The sequence below is a fragment of the Halichoerus grypus genome, chromosome 6 (genome assembly GCF_964656455.1).
Source record: "Halichoerus grypus chromosome 6, mHalGry1.hap1.1, whole genome shotgun sequence".
NCBI classification, from domain to species: Eukaryota; Metazoa; Chordata; class Mammalia; order Carnivora; family Phocidae; genus Halichoerus; species Halichoerus grypus.
Window position 1 is genome coordinate 156,583,964 of NC_135717.1, and position 10,646 is coordinate 156,594,609.

General features: G+C 38.2%; 2 non-coding genes across 2 annotated transcripts; both read left to right on the forward strand.

The window, feature by feature from the left end:
- Positions 1-5,270: 5,270 nt before the first annotated feature.
- Positions 5,271-5,342, forward strand: TRNAD-GUC (transfer RNA aspartic acid (anticodon GUC)). Its single transcript has one exon. It is a non-coding gene; the product is annotated as a tRNA-Asp (tRNA).
- Positions 5,343-5,984: 642 nt separating this feature from the next.
- On the forward strand, positions 5,985-6,056 carry TRNAW-CCA (transfer RNA tryptophan (anticodon CCA)). The gene has a single exon. It is a non-coding gene; the product is annotated as a tRNA-Trp (tRNA).
- The last annotated feature ends 4,590 nt before the right edge of the window (positions 6,057-10,646 follow it).

A 10,646-nucleotide genomic window follows, 5' to 3' on the forward strand; every position in this document is an offset into this window, starting at 1 on the left:
TGATGTACTATATGTTGGCTAATTGAATTTAAATTAAAAAAATAAGGCTATACAAGTTAAAATTTTTTAAAAAAAGAGAGTGAAAAAAACAAGAAACAGCTTGAGAGAAAATTATCTCCCAAGATATATTATATATGTGTTGATATATCCCAAGATATATATCAGATTTCAAAAAGCAAGCAATCAGAATATATAAAAAAAAAACTTTCAAAATTCAATAAGAAAACAACCCAATTGAAAAATAGGCAAAATATTAAGATGCTTAAATAAACCCATGAAAATATGCTCAACATCATTAATCATTAGGGAAAGACATATTAACCACACAGAGATCCTACTACACACCTATTAGAATGGCTCAAACAAAAACTACTTACAATATCAAGTGCTAGCAAAGATGTGGAACAACAAAAATGCCCATGTATTGTCAGTGGAAATGCAAAATATTCCAGTTAGTTTGGTAGTTTCGTATAAATGCAAACACACTCATCCCAAGACCCAGCTATCCACTCCTAGGTATTGACCCAAGAGAAATGAGGAGACAAAAACCTGTGTACTGTTAAAAAACAAAATTCAACTGAGTAAATTTGAAGATTTACTTGACTTTATTCAATGATTCATAAATTGGGCAGCATCCTATCTACCAAGTAGAAAGGAGCTGCAAGGAACTGTACAGAATAGAATTTTATAGGCAGAAACAGGAAGGTTGCTAGCAAAAGAAAAGAAAGGATTGTTTCAGGCAAATTCACCTTCCCTTTAAGGGGCAGAATGGGTAGTCTTATCATGCAGATTACCTCACAAGTGCTGATCAGGAAATTCCAGACCCACTGGTTTAAAATTTCACTCCTGGGAGAAGCTGAAACTACAAATAGGTAGTCTTGGTGGGGTGTAGCAAAAGTGACTCCACTTTGGTCTGTTGTTTCTTTTTAACAACACTAATGTTTATAATAGCTGTATTTATAATAGTCAAAAACTGGAAACATCTCAAATGTCCATCAACTAGTGAGTGGATAAACATCCATACAATGGTACACTAATCAGCAATGGGAAAAAAAATCTCACTGATACAGGAAACAATGTGGATGACTCCGAAAAACATTGTGCTAACTGAAAGATGCCATATTCGAAAGACTACAAACTGTACCTTTCCATTAATATGACATTCTGGACATGGAAATCATATCAGCGGTGCCTGGGGCTGGAAGGAAGGGATTGACTGCCAAAGGGTTTAAGGGAAGTTTGTGATGGAAGTGATAGGAGTGATGGAAATAGTCTATAAGTTGATTGTGGTCAAAACTGATAGAACAGTACACCTAAGAAAGAATGAATTTTACTGGATATAAATTATACCTCAATAAACTCTAAAAATAGTAAATAAACAAACACATTTATTTTAAAAGTGAATAAGAGGCCAAGAAAAGGTTAACACAGCTTGAGAGATCCTGCATCACCCACCCTACTGCCATGGGCCTTTCACCCTCATCTCTCCCATGGTCCTCCTCAGGATCCCTACCCACTTCCAGCCTTTCAATCCCTCTACTCACCACACTTACTCAGTTCCTATAACCTTTGCACATACAATTCTAACTACCAAGAAAGCTCTTCCTTCTGCATCTTCTTCTTAGTAACTGTCACAATTGTAATTTTACTTTTTTGTTGTTATTATTCTTTGATTAATGATATGTGTCTCCTTCGCTCAAATGAAAGTTCCTTGAGATCAGGATCTTTGTTCATCATGGCACCTCGAGCACCACACACAATGCTTGGCTTATACAATGAGTACTCAACCATGATGTTCAACTACCTACTCAATGTCTCAACCTTAACACATCCCAAACTGAAATGCTGATTATCCCTCCAAATACTGCTCCACATACAGAGCTGCCACATTCCACCCTTCCAAGGAGTGCCAGCCACAGAGCATCTATGTGAATGGTGCCCTGCCTCCTCCCCAGTGTGCTCTTGTGGGGGCCAAGGGCAGGCTGCCCCAAAATGGGCCACTTTGGCATTAATGTTATTTTGAGTTAAAAAGCAATCCAAACCCAGCTGATTCAGAAAAAGCTCTTGAGCTAACCCACAACCGCCTAAAATAATTAAGATATAAGTAACTACATTACAATATGAACTAAGTATGGTAGACAGGGAGGAATTTAGCAAGGCCTATTTGATTGAAGTTCTCTCTTCATCCCATTGTTTCTGAGTGGCCCAGCACACACTTGTTTACTAAGTATTTACTCTTTTTCATTCTTCAGAAAGAAAGCATTCCTTCCCTTTGAATACCAAGACCCCTACCCCCTTCTCCTTAGTTCCTAATGACATATATGCCTCATTTTGCCTGTCTTTGGGATTTCCATGTCTGTATGGATTCCCTGTATGTATGCTATTAAATTTCATTTTCTTCCTATTAACATGTCTCATGTCAATTTGTTTTTTTTTTTTTTTTAAGAAGGTCAGGGAGGAGCAGAGGGAGAGAGAGAATCTTAAGCAGGCTCCATTCCCAGCACAGAGCCCAACGTATCCATCTCACAACCCTGAAATCTTGTGTCAATTTGATTCTTAGTCTAACTAGAAGGGCCTTAAAGGGGACAGGAATTCTTGCTCCCTTCACGTAGACTATCAATATCGATGGTGCCCTCTGAGGTTGTGCACTACTCTTCTCCACTTCAGCTGATAGCAATTCTATCCTTCTGGTTGCTCAAGCCAAAAAATTTGGAAGCATCTTTGATTCCTCTTTTACTCTTACACCTCACATTCATGATGTCAGGGCATTCTGTCAGGAAGGCTCTACCTTCAAAATCTGTCAGCACCTCTCACGTTCTCCATAACTCCCAAGCTAATCTGAACCACCTCACCTCCTATGTGGGTAATTACAACAGATCTCATTGGTCTCCCTGCTTCTGCTGTTGGCCCCCTACTGTCTATTCTCAACCCAGTAGCCAAAAACTCTAAAACATAAATTAGACCAGGTCACTTCTCTGTTCAAAACTCTACAGCAGTTCATTTCCCCTCAGAATAAAAGTCAAAGTCTTTACAATAACCTCTAAGGCCCCACATCTTCTAGATACCTATATGACCACACCCCTTACTTCAAGTCTGTTCAAATGCTACCTTATTAAAATGAGGCCTATTTGACCACTGTATCTAATTTGCCACTCTCTAAACCCCCTTATAATGCTATTTTTTTCTATTTCCACTCTTGTCATCATCTAGCATATTCATGTATTATATTCTTCTTTATTGTCTACCTTCCTTCTATTAGAATATAAGCTCCACAAAAACAAAATGTATCCAATTTTGTTGCCAACAAAATGTCTGGCACGTTGTAGGTTCAATAGTGAATGAATAACTACAGTGCCTAAGCAATTAGAGACTAGTAAATATTAATACAGGAACGAGTGTGACACATTATGTTGATGCTAGTGATAAAGATTTTCTCTCCGTAACACATGATTTGTTAATATAAAAGAATGTGGAACTATACAGCACGGTGAATTTTGTACAAGATTTGCAGTCAAGGCTTGGGTGATTCCTGGCCTCTCACGACTTCCTATCTGTGTGACTCTACAAGATTCCCTTTCTCCACTTGTAAAATAGGGATAAAACACCCATCCTATTGACCTCACAGGACTATGGAGAAGATGAAATGAATGTGAATGGTTCTGCAAGCTATAATAAGCTAGACAACCAATTATTTAGGTAGAGAAAGATTTGAAACTTTCAATAACATTGATTGTCATCATGCTATTCACCTCCAAAGAGAGTTCTGTGCCCTCTCTACTGCCAATCAGATTTTAACCTTTACTTGCATCCAGTGCTGACAGTGAGGAATCTCTGAGTTCCCTTACCCTGTTCAGGTTAATTATCCTCTTTTCCTTTCCATTTTAGGAAAATAGGCAGCAGGTGCTGTTTCCTGCTCCATGATCTCTGCTGACTCAGGCTGCTTCTTCATTTCCCTAGGGAGGAAAAAAAAAGTAAAAACATATATGAACACTGGAATAGCTTTACCACAGCTTAGGTGGAGAGGATGATGTCTCTTCTGAAGGGACAAGGATTAAGCTTCGTCTAGCGGGAGTGGGGGAGGAGTGAAGACAGGCTGTTCAATTAATCTGGGTTCCCACTGCCCTGCACTTTTGCCAACAGGGAGACCTGGGACAAATTCTTTCAATCTTACAAGGAAAAAGAAATCATCATAGTTATCACAATGCCCTTTGGAATTCATAAGAGTTACTAGAGAGAAGTAGAAGGAGGCCACAGGACATGGAGTTTGAGGCTTTTGGTGTATTTAAGAGTGAAAAAAATATGCCAAAACAGGCCTCAAAAATTGCCGTTTTTTTAAGTCTGCACTAAATAATCCCTTTCATCAGATGGAAAACACCATGTAACCTATGATTCCCCCAAAAATGTGTTAATTCATTACACTACAAGGAATGGATTCCGTAAATTCAGGTTCTACAATGAAAATTTTCAATCATGTCAGTTTGTGACTACGAATTTGCTTACATAGAGATAATGTCAAAAGTTAATGTGGGAGGTCCTCCTTGGAACAGGTTTGATCCTGTTTATGAAAAGGCTAAGGATGGTACAAATTATTCTATTAGCACACCTTCCTAACCCTATGTTTAATCAACGGCACATCCTTGTTTTGAATTACTTAAATGTGTTATTATTTTGCCACTTAACGTGTTTATCATTTTCAAGCAAACTGTAGACACCTCAAGAAAGAGACCGAAATACAGAAGAAGAAAAAAATCAGCTAACAGAATTTCATTGACCACAGCTGGTCCAATGCATGAGTCCCTTTGTGTCACAAAAGCTTACAAATTGTTTGAAGAGGCACCGTACTGTCGGACAACCCTGACTGCCCTGGACATCTGGCAACCATAGGATAGCCTTGAACTTCGACTTCAGAACGAAAATATGAATTTGTAAAGGTAAAGCTCTGCTTCAAGTCACATCCTCTTGGTCACTATCAAATTAAAAACCTCCCGCCAGAAACCTAAATCATCTGGAAAGCATAAAGAGCTCCGGAAAACAATTTTCATCAATTCATCACTACTCAAACTGGAAGCGCATTTTGTTTCACTTATTCTAAATAATTTACTCTTTCCACCAACCACGAGTCCAAGGTGCCCAGAGGGGATAGTGAGAGGAGGAGCGGTTCAAATGTTCCTGTTTTCACACTTCTCGGTGGTAAGCAGAAAGGAAACGAGCCTGGGGAGGGAATCTTTCTTACTTTTGAAGAGATATTTGGAGGAACTTCTACCAGCAGCTCCTCGTTAGTATAGTGGTTAGTATCCCCGCCTGTCACGCGGGAGACCGGGGTTCAATTCCCCGACGGGGAGGATGGTAGATTTTTATTAATCCAACTGCTCTTTTCCGTATAATTCAACTACGTGATACCAAACCTGCTGACAAATACAATATCCACATATCTTTTGTGAGTGTGCCTTTTTTAAAACGAGTGACTTTTAAGCTTAATGCTCACCTTGAAATAAAAGCCTACCCTGACAGTAAAAGCTTTTTATCGTTGGTGGAAGAGAAAGAGAACCAGAGAGGACTCCGTGTTAGCTACCAGCTGCTGGCTGGCACAGGTGTGCGCCTGCGCAGCGACGCCCGCCAAATTCCAACTTGAGGTCATGAACTGGGCGCGGAACCCGAAGGGGGGAGGGGAGAGAGAAGGCGGAGTTTCCGCCCCTAAAGGGGCGGGTAAGAACGGAAATTGCTTGCTGTAGAAGAGGAAGGAGCAGTTTCCCTTGACCCTGGGGAACCGACTGAAAGGGAAACTCAGTTCTGCCACCTCCACTGGTCCGGTCCCAAGTTAGGTGGAGGGTTAGCGATCAGGAAAATGTGGGCGCTAAAGTGATCAGTCTTCATCTTCAACGTGTACCGGGTGGAGGGGCAAGGAGAGAATTGAAAAAAAAGATGCCGGAAGAAACGCCATGTTACTTGAGTCCTAAGAAACTGCGCGAGCCACAGCCCAGCAGGACCTCGTGGCGCAACGGTAGCGCGTCTGACTCCAGATCAGAAGGCTGCGTGTTCGAATCACGTCGGGGTCATGGACTTTTGTAGACTTTTTTTAAAACACTCGCTTCTAGAGATTTAGGAGTATTCCCGCCTTTTTTGAAAATGCCTTTTAGAGTTAAATCTTCCTTCTTCAAATGTAATCCTAGTGATCCTTAGTGTGCAAAAAGTCAAGGCTGACTTTATATCGTAGTCTTAACGTTGATCGTTTTGTACTGTTTGGCTTTGTAAAGTGAGTTTTCTGTCAATTAAAGTAAAAAGTGCATATTACTATTAAAGTGACTATTACTACTGTACACTAGTGGGCATATCAGTCCAACCGTCCTTAACAAGAAATGTACAAGCTGTTTTCCCAAAAATGGTTAGACCCTTTTGAAAGCAAGGACAACAGTAAAATTTCTAACTTTGAATATTGTTGCAGTTTACACGTCCTAGCCTGTGTGCCAATAAACGATCTTAGAACGTGTGATTAGTATCCCACTTTTACAGTCCCTAAGGGTCACCCAAGTTTCCAAACAAAGTAACTTACTACATATCCTTGTCTTTACCAAATGTTTTACTAAAAAGGTGGGAAATTTGTTGAAAGAACGTGTTAGAAGCCATTGGACCTAAGTGATATATCAATGCCCCCTTTATATTTTCATCAATTCATGTGAATGGGGACAAGTCAGATACTACTTTCAATCTCTTTAATAGGGAGAAAAGCTTAGTCACCTTTTTGAGCTCCAGGACTCTTAGTACTGAATAGGGCCTGACAGGCATGTGTCAAACATTTGTTGTACAAAAAATGAATAGCAAGATGATGAGAAATATTTTTAGATCTTTATTGGCTATGTTCCATAAAAGTCCTTGAGTTTTTCTGTTTTGAAAATACCAAGTACTAATTTCGTATGATTTAACCTAATACAGGAGTATAGCTGGACATTATATTTTCACTTTGTGTAGTTTGTTCTTTCTCCTACTTGGATGGATTGAGATTAGACCATCCATTTCAGCAGATATGAACCACCAACTATGATGAGCCTAATACTGTGCTCAGCACTGAGGGATACACTGAGTAAACAAATACCATAATATGTTGGGCTAAGTGCCATGAAAGTAACATGAACAGAGTGGTATGTAGATGCTAAAATAGGACATTAACTCTGCCTTGGGTAGCTCAAGAAGGCCTCATAAAGGAGAATTTTCAAAAATAAAAGTTTACTATGTTGCTTTAAGGCGTTTATTTATCCAGTAGAAATATATGAATGCCTTCCATGAGTCAAGCACTTTCACTTAATATCCCTGGGCCTGATTTCTTCAATTATAAAAGTAGTGGTTTATATTCGTTTGCTAGGGCTGCCATAGCAAAAGATGACAGGCTGGGAGGCTTAAACAAGAAATTTATTTTCTCATAGTTGGGGAGCCTAAACGTTCAAGATCCAAGTGACAGCAGGGTTTGTTTCTCCTGAGACCTGTCCTTGGCTTATAGGTGGCCACCTTCTTACTGTATCCTCACATGGTCATTCCTCTGTATGTGCACATCTCTGCTGTTGTCCAAGTTTCCTTTTATAAGGAAACCAGTCAGTTTAGATTAAGGCCCGCTCTAATGGCCTCATTTTAACTTAATTACCTCCTAACAGTCCTTATCTCCAAATATAGTCACATTTTGAAGTACTGGGGGTTAGGGCTTCAACATGAATTGTGAGGGGCCACAATTCCACCCATAACAGAAGTTAATGTTCCTTCTCCCCTGGCAACCTTTGCATGTATAGCATGTATCTGTAAAAATACTCACTTGATCTTAGCTTGGACCAAGCATGTTATCTCATTTGTACAAAATCATACTCTTGTGAGGCAGAGCAGGTAATGTTACCTTGTTAATCATTTTGTGATAGCAGCCCTAGCAAACTAATACAGCTTCTTTGGAGAACTGCTAGTTCTCCAGCACTGCTGGAGAGGAAGAGAGAGAGAAAGCTATTGAGGTAAAACAGGAGTCAGATCAGTCAGGACCTCCTAACTAATTTGGATTTTATTCTGAGGGCAAAGCAAAGCTATTATTCAAGACTATGACAAGGTCAGCTCTGGCTTTACAAAGAATGTAAAAAATAAATAAATAAAATGGCCTCGAGCTGTTGTTTCCAGACCAGTACCCTATGAACAAGTTAGAAATGCAAATGTTCAGGTCCCACCCCATACCTACAGATTCAGAAAAGTCTGGGGATGGGGCCTAACAATCAAGAGTTTTAACCAGGCCTTCCAAGTGATTCTGAGGGCCAGCTAAAGTTTGAGAACCACTGGAGGTCCCACTTAACCTGACAGCATTGTTAAGAGAATCAAACAAGGCACAGCATAGGGAATATTGTCAATGATACTATAACAGCGTTGTATGGTGACAGATGGTAGCTACACTTGTGGTGACATAGCATAACATATAAGAGAAGTTGAGTCACTATGTTGTACACCTGAAACTCATGTAACATTGTGTGTCAACTATACTCAAAAAAAAATTTTTTTAAAAGAATCAAATGAGATATACATAAAAATGTTGTAAAGCAGTATATATATAGTATATATATACATGTCATTATTTATACTGCTGCAGCTCTAAAACTGTTACTTCACAGGTTCCAGCTTCTTTCCAAGTTTGGACATCTGTACTTTCCTAGAATAGCCCATTTGCTGGCTTGCTATAACTTTGAAACAATTTGAAATCCAGTACTTCATTTTAACTTCTACAACCATTATATAGGAATGATGTCAGGAAAGAGGCTCTGAAATACAGATCCATATTTGAATTCCCACCTAATAGATCTGTGATTTTGTTCTTTTCCTCTAAAAACTTTCCAGGCATTTATTCTTCCAAGTGGATTTATCCACTACTATCGAATGCTCTGAGCATTTATTTCACCTGTTTAATAACCTAGGTTTCTCTTTTGAGATTATTTTTAATCAGTTACCTAAGACTGATGAGCTGATAAAATGGAGCCTTTGGAAATATAAAACTGAAAGACTGAATTCTGATAAGCCAAGTGATTTCCCAATTTCTCACACTAATTCCAAAAGAAAGGTAGTTATATTTATAAAAGCATGTGTTCATTGTAGAAATCTTGATAAGTACAGAAAAAATAAGAAAATAAAAATTACTTGTTCCCCATCACCTAAACAAAATTACTACAAACATTTCTAGTCTTTTTTCTTTGTATATATTTTAAATAAACACATATTCATACACACTGTTCTTTACAGAACTGAGATCTTACTCTAATATGGTTCTCTATTTTTTTCTACTTATTTTTACTTAATGCTTTATTGTGAAAATCCTTTCATATTCTTAAGAAAAATGTCAAGAACATGACTTTTATGACCATCATGTAGTATTTGGTCATCTGCTTTGTTTGAGGTGACACCTTTAAATTCACAACCAAGCTCTATGCAAAACGGAATAATGAAAAACAAGTCAGCTGTATGTTAATAACATTAAAAACTTCAAAAAGGAAAATGAAGGCAGTTATCCAAGTGATATGGAAAAAAAACTGTCAGAACAGTTTTCTGACAAAGTCATTCCATTGATTTATTTTTTAAGCTGTGGCTTCACATAGGAATATCTTTTCACTGTTTCCCAAGGTTTTTGGTATCAATGCTGAAACATTCTAAATTTTTTTTAAAAACCTAAAACATAAATAAATAAATAAATAAATAAATAAATAAATAAATAAAACCTAATACCTGTTTCAACATAAAAGGTAATTTTTAAAATTTTTATTTTTATGAATATAACAAAATAAAATGCCCAGTCTTTTTTTTTCAATCAAGAAATTTCACAGGGCAGTAGAGCATGTGACTCTTGATTTTAGGGTCATGAGTTTGAGCACTATGCTGGGCATGGAACCTACTTAAAACTAAAAAAAAAAAAAAGATTTAAGAAATTTCACAGATGATGACTCAAAAAATCCTTGAGCAGGAGAGAAGGATGAAATCCAGAGTACAAGGGGTGGCGTTCTTTCTGATAGGAGTTCTCTGTTTTCCATTGAAACAAAAAAGATGCAAGAGCAAATGAGCACAGAAATGACCTTCTTAAGTTGAGGCATTCCCTGCAGATGGTTTCCAGTTTCTCAAGTATGATGCAAGTTCACCAGCTGAAAATGGGGACAGGTGGGGGGAAAAGGATGTAAAAGATTTGAGTAGAGAAGCTAAGGTGTGAATGGTTAATCCAGTGAACGAATAGTTTTGCCAGCCGGTATGAAGTGCTCCCATGAGGTCTGAGGTCATGAATTAAAACCAGTCAGCCCTGTCATATGATTTTTCTATAGCAATCTTTGCTACTTGGATACCAGCAATTGAATGGAAAAGTTTGTTGCAGTAGGGTTCAGCCCAAACAAGACTAAGTTTCTACCTGGAGGTTCCTCCAAGTAAGAAAGATAGAGACATTGGGGTAAGAGAATTGAAAATGTCTGCAAAAGAGCAATTACAAGGATTAATTGAGGAATCTAAGTTGGATGAGTTGGAAGTGTTTATGATGTCAGAATCATATTAATAGTTTTTTTTTAAGTATTGGGCCTAATGGATTGGAGGTGTTAATAGTTCAGTGAGAGTATAATAAATGAGCTGAGGAAAAAGGCTAGTGATTGACAATTGGGATGCTT